Source organism: Falco naumanni, chromosome 10 (assembly GCF_017639655.2).
Source record: "Falco naumanni isolate bFalNau1 chromosome 10, bFalNau1.pat, whole genome shotgun sequence".
In the NCBI taxonomy this organism is placed as follows: Eukaryota; Metazoa; Chordata; class Aves; order Falconiformes; family Falconidae; genus Falco; species Falco naumanni.
In genome coordinates, this window is record NC_054063.1 from 18637659 (window position 1) to 18651524 (window position 13866).

The 13866-nt window shown below is 51.4% G+C and overlaps 1 protein-coding gene across 3 annotated transcripts in view; it reads left to right on the plus strand.

Moving 5' to 3' along the window:
- KDM2A (lysine demethylase 2A) overlaps nucleotides 1–13866 on the plus strand; it is a 51749-nt gene that overhangs the window by 7570 nt on the left and 30313 nt on the right. The window lies entirely within an intron of this gene.

The following is a 13866-nucleotide window of genomic DNA, read 5'->3' on the forward strand; positions in this document are numbered from 1 at the left end:
GCTGCTTGTGTCTGGGAAGACAGCAGAGAGGCGGCAGCAGCTGCCTGCCCTCCCTCTGTGGGTCACGCATCTGCCCTTGCTCTGTCTTGAATGGCTCGTGCTGTCCTGACAGTGGGGCGCAAGGAGCAATGCCTTGCCATCAGGTTCAGCCTGATTTCTTGTTCTTACTCCTTGTAGTGCTGCTCACTACCAGGTAGCGATCCCTTGTTGTTGCTGGTGTTTGTCATCCTGAACTCTTGGTGTGCTTGACAGAGGCCAGTCCTGCTGGATACTGGCTTTCTTGGAGCTGCTTCCCATTGAATCAGGACTTGTATGTGTGTGCTGGGGTCAGTCTACCAGTGTAGTTCCCACAGGGGCTGAAACAAGAGACAAGCCACCTGCTGGGGTGAGAATCTGGGTGGTTGTACATTGCCCCCCGTGTGAAATTTGGCACTGGCAATCCTTTACCCTGTGGAGCGATGCTCCCTCCTGTTGCCTGAAAGGCCTCAGAGTTTGTCTGCCATGTGCCCTGTGTGAAACTCTTTCTGGCCAAATGTCACTGGTCTGCTGGACACACCTCAATTTCCTAGTCCTTGCCTCTGCCTCAAACTGAAGGCACTACAAATGAGTCATTCTAAATGACCCAGGTGTAATAATTGAGCTCTAAATAATTTAGGGACTGCTCAGATTTGATCTGGGTGGCTCTTTGGTGGAAGCTAGCGGCAGCTGAAGGCTGTCTTTGGAAAGCTTTAGTAATCCCTGTGAGCATTTAGATCCTGAAAGATGCAAAAGTGCGCTGGTCCTTGGGCGAATACCACCCTGAAACCAACTGGATGGTGTTCCGTGTCAGCAGAGAAGCGCAGGAGGTTAACATCTCTGCTGGTTTCTTACTGTCCCAGGCCTGACTATGTCTTGAGCGTGTCCTGGAAGCTGCGGTGCTGACTGAGCAAGCAGCCAGACAGTGCAGGAGCACCCGAAGTTACTTGTGAGTTGCCAAACAATATTTGCAAGTTGCATCTCTGTTTCCTGTTAATAGCAGGAGTAGGTTTTCACTGGATTATCCCAGCTGGAGGTGACAATAACAAGTTAGGGGAGCAGCCCCCATGCCCCTGGTACCTTTTTATTGATGGCTAATTGTGTCAGGAGCTACCCAGACAGGGGTCTGCAGGTCACTGGCTGGATTTTGGAGAGAAATGGTGCATGTGGGAGGGAAGTGGGGATGTGCTCAGAAAGTGGAGAAACAAGGTGGTGCACTAACACTGTCCTCTGAAAATGTATGAGGGGAAGGCAATTACTTGTCTTCAGGGTGAAATGTCTGGTGCTGCTGATGACGGAAGAGTGCAGCTGATTCCAGAGGAGGAAATGATGGGTGAGCTCTGAGTGGGTAGCCTGAGCTCTGGAAAGCTCTGTTTGCTGCCAGAGTTGACTTATTAGTTCACAGGCTTTATTACACGGTGCTTGACCTGCTTTTATTTGGGTTGAAGAGGTTAAAGGCAAATGGAAGAGGTAGAAGGTGAGGAGGAACATGGCATATCACACTGAATCGGCACACGATGTCGTGCAGCTGCACCAAAGCACGTACCAGTGTGCTCCAGTGTGCTCAGAGGACAGGAGTTGTCATACCTGAGCAGACCTGCCTTTGCTGCATCTCCTGGTGGAGAGGGAAGGGAGCGCAGAGAAGGATCTTGCTTGGTTGCCTTGGGAAGAGCAAAAAAGCCAAGTGGAAGAGTAAACCCTGTGGTAGGGTGACAGGGCCTATAATTAGGTATCAAAGATACTAAGCCGTCAAAAGCACTGAGAGGCAAGAAGGGTGGGGAGCATGTGTCACAGAACGGGAAGTGTGATCTCACTGGGATCTCAGTGAAGTTTAATGTTCTTGGGGTGGGGGTCAGACAGAACAAACCTGTGCAGAGCCCTCCTGCTAGGAAGGAGCAGTGGATACGTGAATGCCTGTTTGGAAAACGAGATGTGACCATTTCAGCTGAAGCTAAGAAGCTATCTGTGACTGCACTTGTACAAATGCATCATGAAAACGCCTGTCAATAACATCTGAAATCGGCATCACAGCTGTCTTCTGTCTTGGATGGTCTCAAGCTGGATGATCTGTAGACCAGGTTCTTTGCTGTACGAGTGCTCGTGCTGCTCCGGCTCGATCCGTTTTCTGGAGGGCTTAGGGTAAGGCATCAGCCTTTTGGGGGCTGTAGGGAACTTTGTTCTTCCCTTTTCACAGTGGTCTGAACTCCCTCTGCTGCCCAGCTTCAGGTACCTGCAGATCTCCCTTGGCAAGGATGCTGGTGATGCTGAGGGCCAAGGAGCAGTGAGAGCATGTTCCTACCGCTCCCCCCTCTAACTCACCGCCTCTCGGGTCCTGTCAGTGCTGCCAAGTAGCAGCTCTGGGAGCAAATGCTCTGCCACCTTCATGTGGCATCTTGGGCAGCTGGGAATGCTCTGTGCTGTGTGACCCTCACCCAGCTAGAGGTAGCCCCCATGCTAAACTGCGCTGGCTAATTTTCGTTTGTCCTTGCTCATGTGATGGGAGAATCACAGGCTCCGGGATGGCGTAACAAGAACAACCGTGAGGTGCTGCAGGTCATTGATGCTAGAAGAGCTCTGCTCATACAGCCTGGAGCTTAATCTGGACAGACCAGAAGGGATGTGATGAACTCAGTTTTCTGTTTGCTGATCTTCTCATTTACCCTTTTTTTTTTCTTTGTTTTTTTTCCCCCTCCACTTCGGCTTCCAGAAACCAACTTGAGGAAGGTGCATACTGCCCGCAGGTGTTACATGCTGGCACTTGAGATGGTTCAGATAAACCTGGTAGCCTGTGAATCCACGATGGGGCAGGCGAGATGGATCTGTTTGGCAGGGTTTCTTTCTGTTCTGTGGCTCTGTGTCCATGCTTGTGCAGCTCTGTTGCTGTAGAAACAGTACCAGTAGCGAATGGCATGAACTGGCTGTCCAGAACTGTGAATCCTTATGGAAGTTCCCAGAACTTCCTGAACCACGCCAAGTTCTGGGCTGGTGTCTGCCCAGGGTTGCAGGGTGGTAGGAAGGGATGGATGGGTTTCTGCTCTTGCAGTAGGCTGACGGGGAGGTGCGCGCCCTGTAGTGCTTCCATGCGGGCTGGGTGCCTGGAAGGGTGCAGGTCTGGGTGGCATCCTTACTGCCAGAAAAGCTGAGGTGTGGGTCACAGTGCTCCAGGTGATGTGCGTGCGTGTGAGCTGGGGGAGACAGCTGGGACCGGCAATTTTTAACTGCTGTCAACTAGAACAGGTCATATTGATGGTGCAGTGGTGAGTGGAGCAGTAAACTCTACCTTAAACACTGGCTGCTTTTTGTCTTCATCTTGCATGTTTTGGCTGTCATGCTGTACGCTAATAAGTTTTAATAGAGCCACCCTCCACACGCCCCGCACCCTTTTATGTCAAGGAAGAGGCTCCAGAGTGTGATCGTTGCCTGTGGGTTTTGTTAGCGCTGGTTCTCAGGGATGAGAAGCAACTGCAGGGTCGTAGCCAGCCCTAACAGGGTTTGGGAGAAGAGGTCACTTGATAAAAGGCACCAAGGGAAGGATCAGGATGTTGCTTGGTAGAACCACTATCTAGAGAAGCAGATCCCCCTCCACTGAGGCACAATCTCATTATAAGTGAGATATGCAGAGGGGATGGTCCTTTTTGATGTTGCCTCTTACCTTGCCTAACTTTTCATCAGGCAGTGGTGGAAGTCTGCAGGGTACGAGAGAAGAGAGGTGGTGCTGCAGAACATGGAGAGACAGCCAAGCACATGCTGGAGGAGCAATTGGAAAATGTTAAGAGCAGAAAAGCCTGTATGTTTAAAAATAACAAAAGAGGCTGACCTGTGCTGATCAGTCCAAGAGTGCCCTGCTTCCCCCTGGCTCTCCCATGTTCCCCTGGCTCTCGGGAGCTGCAGTCTTGCAATTGAGCTGAGGTAGCTGGAAGGGGAAAGGAGAGTGTCTGACAATGTATGCTCCTTTAGGGTTAGATTGCCTCAGTGTGTCCAATTCACTGTGAATAAATATTTCTGTGTGTTGCTGAGCTCCTGAGCCCCTTTGCCCCATTTGGATTAAGGAAGGGGCAAGTACTGGGCTGCTTCTGGAGCAAAGGGGGAGGGAGTGTGTGTGGTGATGGTGTAACAGTGCAGAGTACGGAGGAAATATCCCTCCTAGTAGATGGTTTCACACACTGTGTTTTTTCCCCGCAGCCCTCAGTTTTCCTTCTTCATAAGCAACCTAGGCCCTATAGCCTGCAATTCCGGCAGCCTATTGCTTTTCTTTTTAAAGAACAGTGTCAGCTTAGCAGGAATTGCAGAAAACCCCAAAGCTGTCTGTGCTTTTGCTATGCAAGTACTCCTGTGGTCCAGCCTTGATCAGTTTGCGTAATGGGACAGAACTGGCAACAGGTTTCTGCAGAGCTGGGTCGGGACACTGGGAGGTTTGGAGGGTGAGTTCTTCTCCACTGAAAAATCTGAGCTAGTCCTCTGAACTTCCACCGAGGTGCTCTGCCTGTCCCAGCGAGGAGTGAAGTTGCTCAGTCCTGGGCTACTAATTCTAGATGAGCTGTCCCTCTGTCTCTGGATGCACATGGCTCTGTCTGTCCCTTGTGCTGACCCTGCTGGGTCCCTGCCCGGTGGTCTATGTGGGCTCAACAGCCTGGAGGTCTGCTCTTGCCCCAGTGGAAAAACTGTTGAAGTGCGTGTAACTTTCCCCCTGCCTTTCTGGAGAAGTTTGGTCTACTTTTGTTCCATTTTGGGGATGCTCTGTTGCCTTCCTATACAATGCAAAAGGAGTAGCAGAGCTGGTAATGCTCATCTACCTGACTGCATAGCACATGTGCCAGGGACACCCTGGCAGGGAAAGGGCTCAGCACAGCAGGTTTTTTTTCCTTGGATTTATTCTGGTTTGGAATGGGTGGGATGTAATTAAAGGGGTTTGCTCAGTCTACTTGAGAAATAACAAGGCTGCATGTCAAACAGTGGCTTTTAACACTCTGTAGCTAAGAGGATCAGTCTTAAAGCCTGAAATGTGACATGTTGGAGGGTTTGATGGTCCTTCATGAGCTTCTTCAAGCTGTCATAGAATGTAGGCAGGGTTTGTCCGGGTACCAGGGTGCTAAGGCTGGTGGTGGCTGTGGGCAGTCTGAGGGTTAGTAGTACCATAAAAGCTAGTTGAGCCAGTGGCTGCGTGTGAAATATGCTGCTGGTGACTGGAGTGAGAAGCCTCTCCTAGGGCAGCGTTCCCTTATTGGGACTGTTGCCAGGCTTGCCCATGTGTGATCTGATCTAGCATGTTCCTCTGTCTCATGCTTTTGCTGCTGTGGCTGGTCAGTGTGTGGTTTAGAGGCAGCTACTGGAATTCTCCTTGGCCTGTTGGTGCTTTCTCCCCACCTGCCTCGTTCAGCCTTGCTCCAATTCCCCAATTACTCCTTATGTACATCCAATTTTGTAACACAAAAGTGCAAACTAAAGTGTTCTCCCTGCTCATTCTGAAATGTTGCCAGCCCGGCTCATGATAGGAATCCCTCCTGGAGCTGTGAAGCCTGGAAGGGCTCCAGTTCTGTGTAGATCCTGTTCGCTCTTCAGCCTGGTGCTTTGAGTCTGTCTTTGTCCAGGAGTTTGCAACTTGGGATATGCCAGTTCTGCTCTCCTGTTTTTGAGAGAGACAGATGATGAGGGGCATTAAACTTCGGTTAAGCCTGCTGGGTTAGTTCTTGGGTTCCCCTTGTGAAACCAGGCAGCAAAAGAGTGAGTTTAGTATGGTCGTCTTGTCCAGCCAGTCATCACTGGTGGACAGGGTGCACGGAGCTGCTAAAATCAGTGACCTGCTAGCTTGCCCTCATGTCAGGCTGGCCTCCAGGCTTGCCCAGAGACAGATACGACCACTTGACAGGTTGTCCTGGATCTCTTGCTTGTGGGATCATGGCCTTTTCTTCAGATCCTGCTGCGGTGCCTCCTCCTAGCTGGGGGAGCAGGGAGCCTGGGACCACTTTATTGATTGTTTCTGGGGCACTGGCAGTTGTTAAAGCAATTGGTTCTGCAGAGCCAAAATATTAACAGGATGCCATGGGTCCATCTCTGTAGGACCCTTGGTACCCCGAGGGTGACAGGAGGCGGTGTGGTTTCGTTATTGCTTCCTGTGCTTGCGAGGAAGAGGAGCTGAGGAAAAACTAAAGTGGTTGAAGGTGGGGAGGCACAGAGGACAGAAGCCTGCTGCCTTTCTGCTGGCAGAGAGAAACCCAAGTAACGTGCTCGTACGGATCAGAGCTTGGAGCCTAGACCAGGAGCTGAAGTGGGAGGTGCAGGCTCGGAGGTGAGGAATATAGAAAGAAAAAGCTGTTAGTCTTAAGATAAGCAGTAAGTTGGCAGACGGCTGATTGGATGTCATCATCTTGGTGCCTTGGTTCTTCACCTTGTGTCTGAAAGTACTTGTAAGGGAGCGTGTCCCCTGCGTGGTTCTGGCATTGGCACCTGCTCCGCTCTGGGTCTGTCCGATGGCAGCCTTGCTGCTTCCGTGCTTGTCTGTCCTCCTGCCGGGGGTTGCCTTTGCCTTGTGCCTTCCCAGAGACGCGGGACCCTTTCCCGCCAACCCGACAGATCACACGTGACCTTTGTGTGGTGGCTGTTGATTGCTGACAGTTCTCAGCACTGTGTCTCGGAGGCTGAATGCTGGATGCTGCCATGTGCCGCAGGTACTCACTCGAGATAAAAACACCCGTCAACAAGCCTGGTTGTCAAAGGTCTGGACTTACCTAGGCAAGAGCCATACTTGTGTGCTGTGCAAGTATGCGAGCAGGTAGATTCATCAACTGAGGAGAGTTGAGCTTGTAATTTATTACCAATTTGGCTGCAATTTGGCTGCGTTTCGGCAAAGTAACCCTGCGAAGGGCTGGGTGGCTTGGGGGCACCCGGTGAGGAAGCTCGGTGGCAAACGCAAGATCAACTGGTAAGTCACATTGTTCTATATGGACACTGGGAGCCAGGTAGAAGGTACGATACCTGCAGGAAGGGCACTTTGGAAGGAGGGAATTCAGGGAGTGAAACTTGATGGCGTTCTTAGTGTCTTTCCTCTGAAAGTATAAGGGAGGGTTGTGGGAGGGTTCAAATCAGGCATGCTGCTGTGGAGACATCAGGCAGAGGGGAGGAAGCATAAAGAGAGGAAAAGTGATGGGTGTTCTGGTCTCCTGAAGTGGAAGGAGCTGTGGCACAGCAGGAGGTTTCCCGGGAACTGGGAGATGGAGATGTTGGGAGATCAGGGAGGGAATGGCAGCAGGCAGGACAGGAAGTAACTAAAATACTGCGGTGTTTGTTGGTTTCACTCTGTAAATATGTGAGGCTCTTTCAGCGAAAGGACGGCTTGTTCTTATTTCAAATGTGACCTTGTACTCGTTCTTCTCTCAGGAAAAAAAAAAAACCTACCCCACAGGAGAGTAGTCTTCTGGTTCTCTTCAGCTGACTGTCAGTTCCTCTGCCATTAGAGGTAGTTGTGCTCCATCAAGGCAGCGTTTGTTGATGGAGAGAGGTGTCCAAGGAAGGGTTGTGAAGAGTACCACCGCTGAACAGCATGAGGTGCTTCCCCTGGCATCCCCGAGAGGAGGAGACTGCAGGTGAAAGGATCAGAATAGAAGGGATAGTACTGGAGCTGTCTGCAGTATTAATATTCATGCTTCCTATTTCCTACATTAATTAAATGGTACCCAAGAGGGCCAGAAAGAAATGGTGAAGGACAGCTATCTTAGATGAGAATTGCTAGCTGTCTGGTGCTGGAGGATGAATAAACTGCCTTTATCTTGACCCTGCCTGACACAGAGAGAAAGGCTTTGGACTGCTTGTCAGTTCTTTCTTAGTAAAATTCTCATCAGGATGAAAAATGTCTGAATCCTAACACAGGTCACAAAGCTGGAAAAAAGCAGTATTTAAATACTGCTGCTTAATGCTGACCACTGAGGTTGGCTGACAGAGATATATGTAATGTGCCTGACTCTTACCCCTCACTTCACTGGGGCTGAGCCTCATCTGGGCCATTCTCGCAATGGCAGTTTTGGGGGTGGCTGCTGATGTCCTTTTTGGAAGTCGCACGTCCCTGACTGAACTGACAGTTGACACTGGAAAAACTCCCAGTAGCAGAGCCACCCCTGGGACGAAGCAGTCTTCTTCTAAGAGCCCAGGGCTGTGACTTGTTGCTGTGCTCTGGCAAGACCTGCCTGGATGGGGTTGCACCAAGAAGCAGAAAAAAGTTAGGAGGGCTGTAGCAATCTGCTGGGAAGGGATACTCGGCCACAGCCCAGCCCTGGCACCAGCTGTGGGACAAAGGTAACCATCTCCCCGGGAAGAGATCAAACTTTGTGCTGTAGGGTTTGCGCAGCTCTCACAAAGTGCGTGCCAGTGGGAAGGTGAGGTTGGCATTAGCGTGTCGTGCCTTTGCACTTCTCTTGCCCTTTGCGGGTATCGCCTGTAGCCAGTTACCTAACCAGGCAGCATTTCGCTGCATGGCAGGTGAGGATCAAAGCACATCAGAGAACAAGGGGGTCTTGTAGTCTCCGCACGAGCCCTAGGCTTGTACACTGACCACATCTGTCCTCGTATGGAGACCCGATTTGGGGAGTTAGGGAACTGTGGTTTGTGTAACTGCTGTGAGGAAGCTGCAGACTCCAGGAGGGAAAAACCTCTGCTGCAGAGATTTTCCCAAAGTCCCAGCAGATGCTGCCTCTCCCAGAGCACACGCTTGGAAGGGCAGAAGCCTTTCCTTCTTCCTGTCTGCTCTGCGTGCACTGAAATACTGTTTTTCCCCACCCTCCCAAGACAACAATGACATGAAAGCGCTGTGGCCCCGGCCGAGTACACGAGAGGCGTTGTATAACTGATGGGAGCTATTTGTATTGTGGCAGCGCTTTGGGTCCTCAGCCATGACTGGGATCCTGCTCTACATGCTGTGCAGATTAGGAGGCCAGACTCTTCCCTGCCCACAGGAACGAGCAAAGCTGATCTGGGCTAGGGGTATGGAGGGGGTTTTGTGGCCATGCTTTGCTGATGATACCAAGAGTTTGGAATTTCCTCAGGTGGAGGAGGAGATGGTCCTCTTTCTGTGTTCCACATCCCTGTTTCCCCATTGCAAAGGGATTTGAGTTTAAGGTGTTTCTGCCCGTTGCCTGGTGTTTGCACCTCTGCAACGTGAACGAGATGAGGAAAAGGAGTCGGAACGGTTCTCTGATCCCGCATGGATGGATCTAACTGGAATAAAGTGAAGTTTGTATTGCTGCTATTTCATGGAATGTGAGCCCACAGCAGGTTGGGCTGGCAGAGTGACATCCTCTGAAATGTGTTGTGTTTCTTCGGTCATAAAGCCTCCCAGTTTATTAGTGAGTGACCAGATCATTTGCTGCGCATTCACGTCAGATGGGAGCAGGATCTGTCCTCAAGCTGTAATTTATGCTGAGGATTAGCCAACACAAAGCGATCTTGTGGCCCAAATGGCAAACTGGAATGACTGACTGGGCGCTAGAGCTGGCACCGCAGCGATGGGGCACGGGGAGGGAGTGGGTGGATGGGGATGGGAGCAGGAGCTCCTCTGCATAGCATCTCCAGCAGTTTACCCTGAGCTCAGCCTGGACTGTTCGGTCCTGGTGGGACCATCTACCCCCAGCATGAGTGCAGCATCCACCTACGGCACCAGTGGGATCTGGATCAGGCCTGGCCATGTAATCACGTTTCTCTTAAATTAGCTGGCCTACACAATCCAGAGCCTGGCCTGGCTTGGTGCCACTTCCAGAAGGACGGACAATGCCTGATGTGGCATGCAGTCTAGCAGGGCAGTAACTGTGTCCACTCCAGAAGGAAATGTTAGATAGAGCTGTCAGCCTGAGCTTTTGCTGGGTTAGTACTTGGCTGCGTGGCTGTGTTGGTCTAGGGGAGGCTCCCAAGGGTGCTTATTCAGCTCTGCTGTAGTTATCCTTAAAACATGTAAAACTTCTGCATGTCACCTGTCTTTCCTGTGCTGTTAGTAGCTGTAGTAGAATGCTTAGGAGCAAGCCAGCTAACGCTGTCTGACGTTCCACCGGGATAAAAAAAATCTGAGCATGTCAACCAGACAGCAGGATCCTGGTGAGGTGACAGCAGAAGAGGGGTTTTCCCAGTATGCTGGTTATCTGCCTGCACAGGGCATTTGCGCTGTACCTTGCTGCTAGTTTTTTCAGGCTGCTGGTGTCCTTGGACAAGTGCTGTCAGCTGGCCTGCGCTGCTCTTTACTGTGAGGGATGTCAGCTTGAAACAGGGCTGTGGCTGGAGCTGCGTGCCAGCCCCAGTCTTCTGAGGTGGGAGGTTCATGGTCAAGGGGACACACACCTGAGTTTCAACCCCATGCAGTAACCCCTGTTGTGTAGCTTAACTAGGAGGCTTGAAATACTGTTCAGGCTTCCAGCCTGGGAGCCAAATACAAGTTAATAAGAGACTAGTTTGGATATAGTCTCTTCTTGCCAGTATTTAGCGTGCCAGATCTTATCTCATCAGGTTTTGTATCCAGCGAAGGCAAGAGAGACACTTTTTCCCAAAATCTGCCAACTAAAAGTGAGTGTCTGGAGTAAGGGAACAGGTCAAAACGCAGACCACAGCCTGGTGCTGCAGCGTGCCACCCCCTGCCTGATGCCAAAGCGGGCGAGAGCCATGGACTGCAGGGCCCAGCACCCTCTGCTTCATTATGTACGTCCTCTAATAGGTGCCAAAGAACTACCTGCTGGGGCCAGCAGTCCTAGGAGGCCTGCCTGGGAACGGGGGTAAGAGAAAAGCTAGTTGTGCTGGAAGATTATTAGCCTGCTTGCCTAGACTAGGTGTGCCTTGAGCTTCCCTGGTGTGATTTAGTAAGGAATAAGGTAACTGCAAAAATAGTCTTCAGTCTCCTGTAGCTGCTGTCCTTACAACAGTAGCCAAAGGCGTCTCAGCGGGAACTACAACGGGCAGCTGATGTCAGACAGCATCACAGAGCGGATTTGAGATGTTTCAGCTGGACAAGGTACAGCTAAGGGTCCAAGCAAGCACAAGGAAGCACCATGACCACCACTTCTTTTTCTGGAAGTGGAGAAATATAAAGGGGAAGCTACAAATCCAGTTTCCTTGGCATGTTTGCCCATATGATCTAAGCCTCTCTCCATACTGTTCAGGGCAGAAGTGATTTGAAATGATTCTGGGGTAGGAATTGTAGTTGTCCAGCACACGGAGCTGTTCGGGCTCCTGCTTTGCCTCCAGTGAAGGTGAGGAAGGGTCTGTGAGTGTAAGTGGAGCTGGAATCAGCTGGGCTAGTGTCTTCTGTTGGACTGACTTGCTGGCCAGCCAGGAAAGCCCTGGGTTTGCATCCTGCCTGGCAGACCTCTAACTGTGTTTTGTTGGGGCTCTCCTTCCCAGCCCGGGCAAGCGCAGCAGCGAGCAGTGCCCCCTGAAGCCAGGGCTGAGCTGGTCCGCTTGGCGCTGGGGAGGAGAGCGGGTGCTCTGGGACCCAGAAATGAGTGCCTTGCTGCTGCTTGTGCATGCTGTGCCTGAGTTCAGCAAAGTTCTCCCACAGGTTAACAGGAGCTGAGAGGTGTGGGAGCTGGTTGTGCAGTGTCCTGTCCCACAGAGGGCTCTGCCCATGTCCGGGGCACCCAAACAAGGTCCTCTGCAAACAGCAGTGTACCTGCTCCATCCTTTCTCACCGTGGGTGTCTGGCAGTGCAGCCCTGCCAGGGCCATCCCTTCCCAGCAGCTGTTTTGGACTGTTTCAGACCACCAGTATGGAGGTGAGACATGAGGTTTTGCCTGGGGAGAGGCTGCGTTCTTCCTAGGAGCTGGAAGCCGGGCCTGGGCCTTGGTCAGCTCTTGGTTTTCAGAAGAAGCACCAGAGTGACGCTCCCCGAAGCCTGCTGGGCCAGCCTGCTGGAATGTGTGCCTGTCAGGTGTGTGTGCTGCCTTTGAAATGAGCCTTTCCTCAAACATGGGGGGGGTTCAGCAAAAGCTGAGCGTGAGGCTGTCTCATGTGTCCCTAAAGCCCTTACAGAGCAGGCTCCCTCTGCGCTGTGTCCTCATTTTAAAAACGAGCATCAGACAGCATTAACTGATGCGGTGATTTTTAAGGGAAAGCGCTCTGTATGGTGGGTTCACCCCAACAGAGCACAGCCAGGAACCCTTCTCCCAGTAGTGCCTCTCCATTTCTAACTTAAAGCTCTGGTGCATCTCCTTGAAAGATCTTTATCTCAGTTTAAAGAAGGTTAGGGAGCTGCAGCCTCTGGATTTGTGCTGGGATCAGTAGGATGTGTGGCCATAGCGCCTGGCAGCTGTTCCCAGCCAGCACGGTGCTGTGCAGTCCAGCCCCAGCAGTATGACGTTCCAGGTGTTCCCCAGGAATATGCTGCTTGGCTTCTGATGGTGGCATCTCAATTTGTCTTTTTTTAATGCATGGTTGTGTGTTTTTCAAAGTGTGAAAGAAAACAAAACAAAAAAACCCTGCAAAAACCAAAACAAAACAAACCTGTAAGTAAAGTGAGTTTTACCTTTATGTATTTAAAAACAGTGGAAGAAAGTATTCCTGCTTGCTGTCCATGTGTATGGGTGGCTTAATGCAAGACTGCAAACTTGCAGCCCTTTTTTTTTTTTTTTTTTTTTTTTTTCTTTTTCTCCAGAACACTTCAATGTTGAGGCCGTTCGGACAGGCCCTTGGAGAACTTTGGGTTTTGGGATACTGAAGGCTCTTTCTTGTTGTTCCTGCTTCGCAGATGAGGTGTTTGGTGCCCCTGTTGCGTCCAAGTTTGTGGGAGGGGGGTTGGAAAGCCGAGCAAAGTTAGTGAGGTGTTAACAGTAGGGAGAGGTAAGCTTCTCTGCCTTGACAGCAAGGAAACTATTTGGGAATTGACCAGCCTTCTTGAAATTGTGAGGCTGAAGTTACAGGTTTTCCTTTTCAAAAGGAGCCATCCCCATGTGCTCCGGCACTGGTCGAACTGATCAGTTTAAAAAGTATCTTTCAAGCCGTGTGTCTGTATGAGGGAGTCATCAAAGCACTGTAGTGATCAGACTGATGGGTGGCTCATACCAGGATGTAACTTACTGGAAAACATCCCAGATGTGTTTGATTCAGCTATTGTAGGGTCTGATGGGCTGGGGGAGCAGGCAAGGCAGGGGTTAATGGGAAGATGAGTGAGGCCAGGTAGGGCTAGGGTTGGCTGCACTGGGCAACATGAAGCGCTCACCCGCCCCAGGGCTTTCACCATCACCAGAAGGTGGCCTTGTACCTCCTGAGACTTGATGTGGTCCAGCAAGCCCAGCCTTACCCTGGTGGGCTGGGTGAGGAGGGCAGAAGTGAGCAGAGGGTGGCACTGGGTGAAGTCCACGTCTTGCTGAGCTCTGGGGAGAACAGCAGCTTGTTGCCACAGGGAGGGGAGTCGGAGGTGTACGAACTCACCTGGGAAAGGACACTTTTGTCTTTGCCAGGAGACCTTAAAAGAAGGCAGAAATGAGCTATGGAACACGCTGCGCTGTGGCAGTGAGAGGTGTGCCGTGGGAGGAGGTTGTGCAGGGACTGCGATGCACAGACATGCACACCGGTCACCTCGCTGGTGGTGAACTTCAGCATCATGGGCTGGGGCTGGGACCCTGGTACCAGTGCTGTGATGCCTCCCTGCTGCAGGCAGGTGCTGGCTTCCCAACCCAGATGTGACACTAGGTGCTGCTGTGTCGCCTCCCGCCCTGTCTGTCCCCTCCCTGGCTGTCTGCTGGCACGACAGTTGGTGTGAATTGGGAGCATCCCTAATTGGGGGAAGTCAGTTTGGCTAATTCAGAGCAGGTTGACTTATCTGAGGGGATTTAGGGAGCATTCCCACGAATGGCTCTGCCAGAGCATGATTGCTTTCTGGAGGGGTGG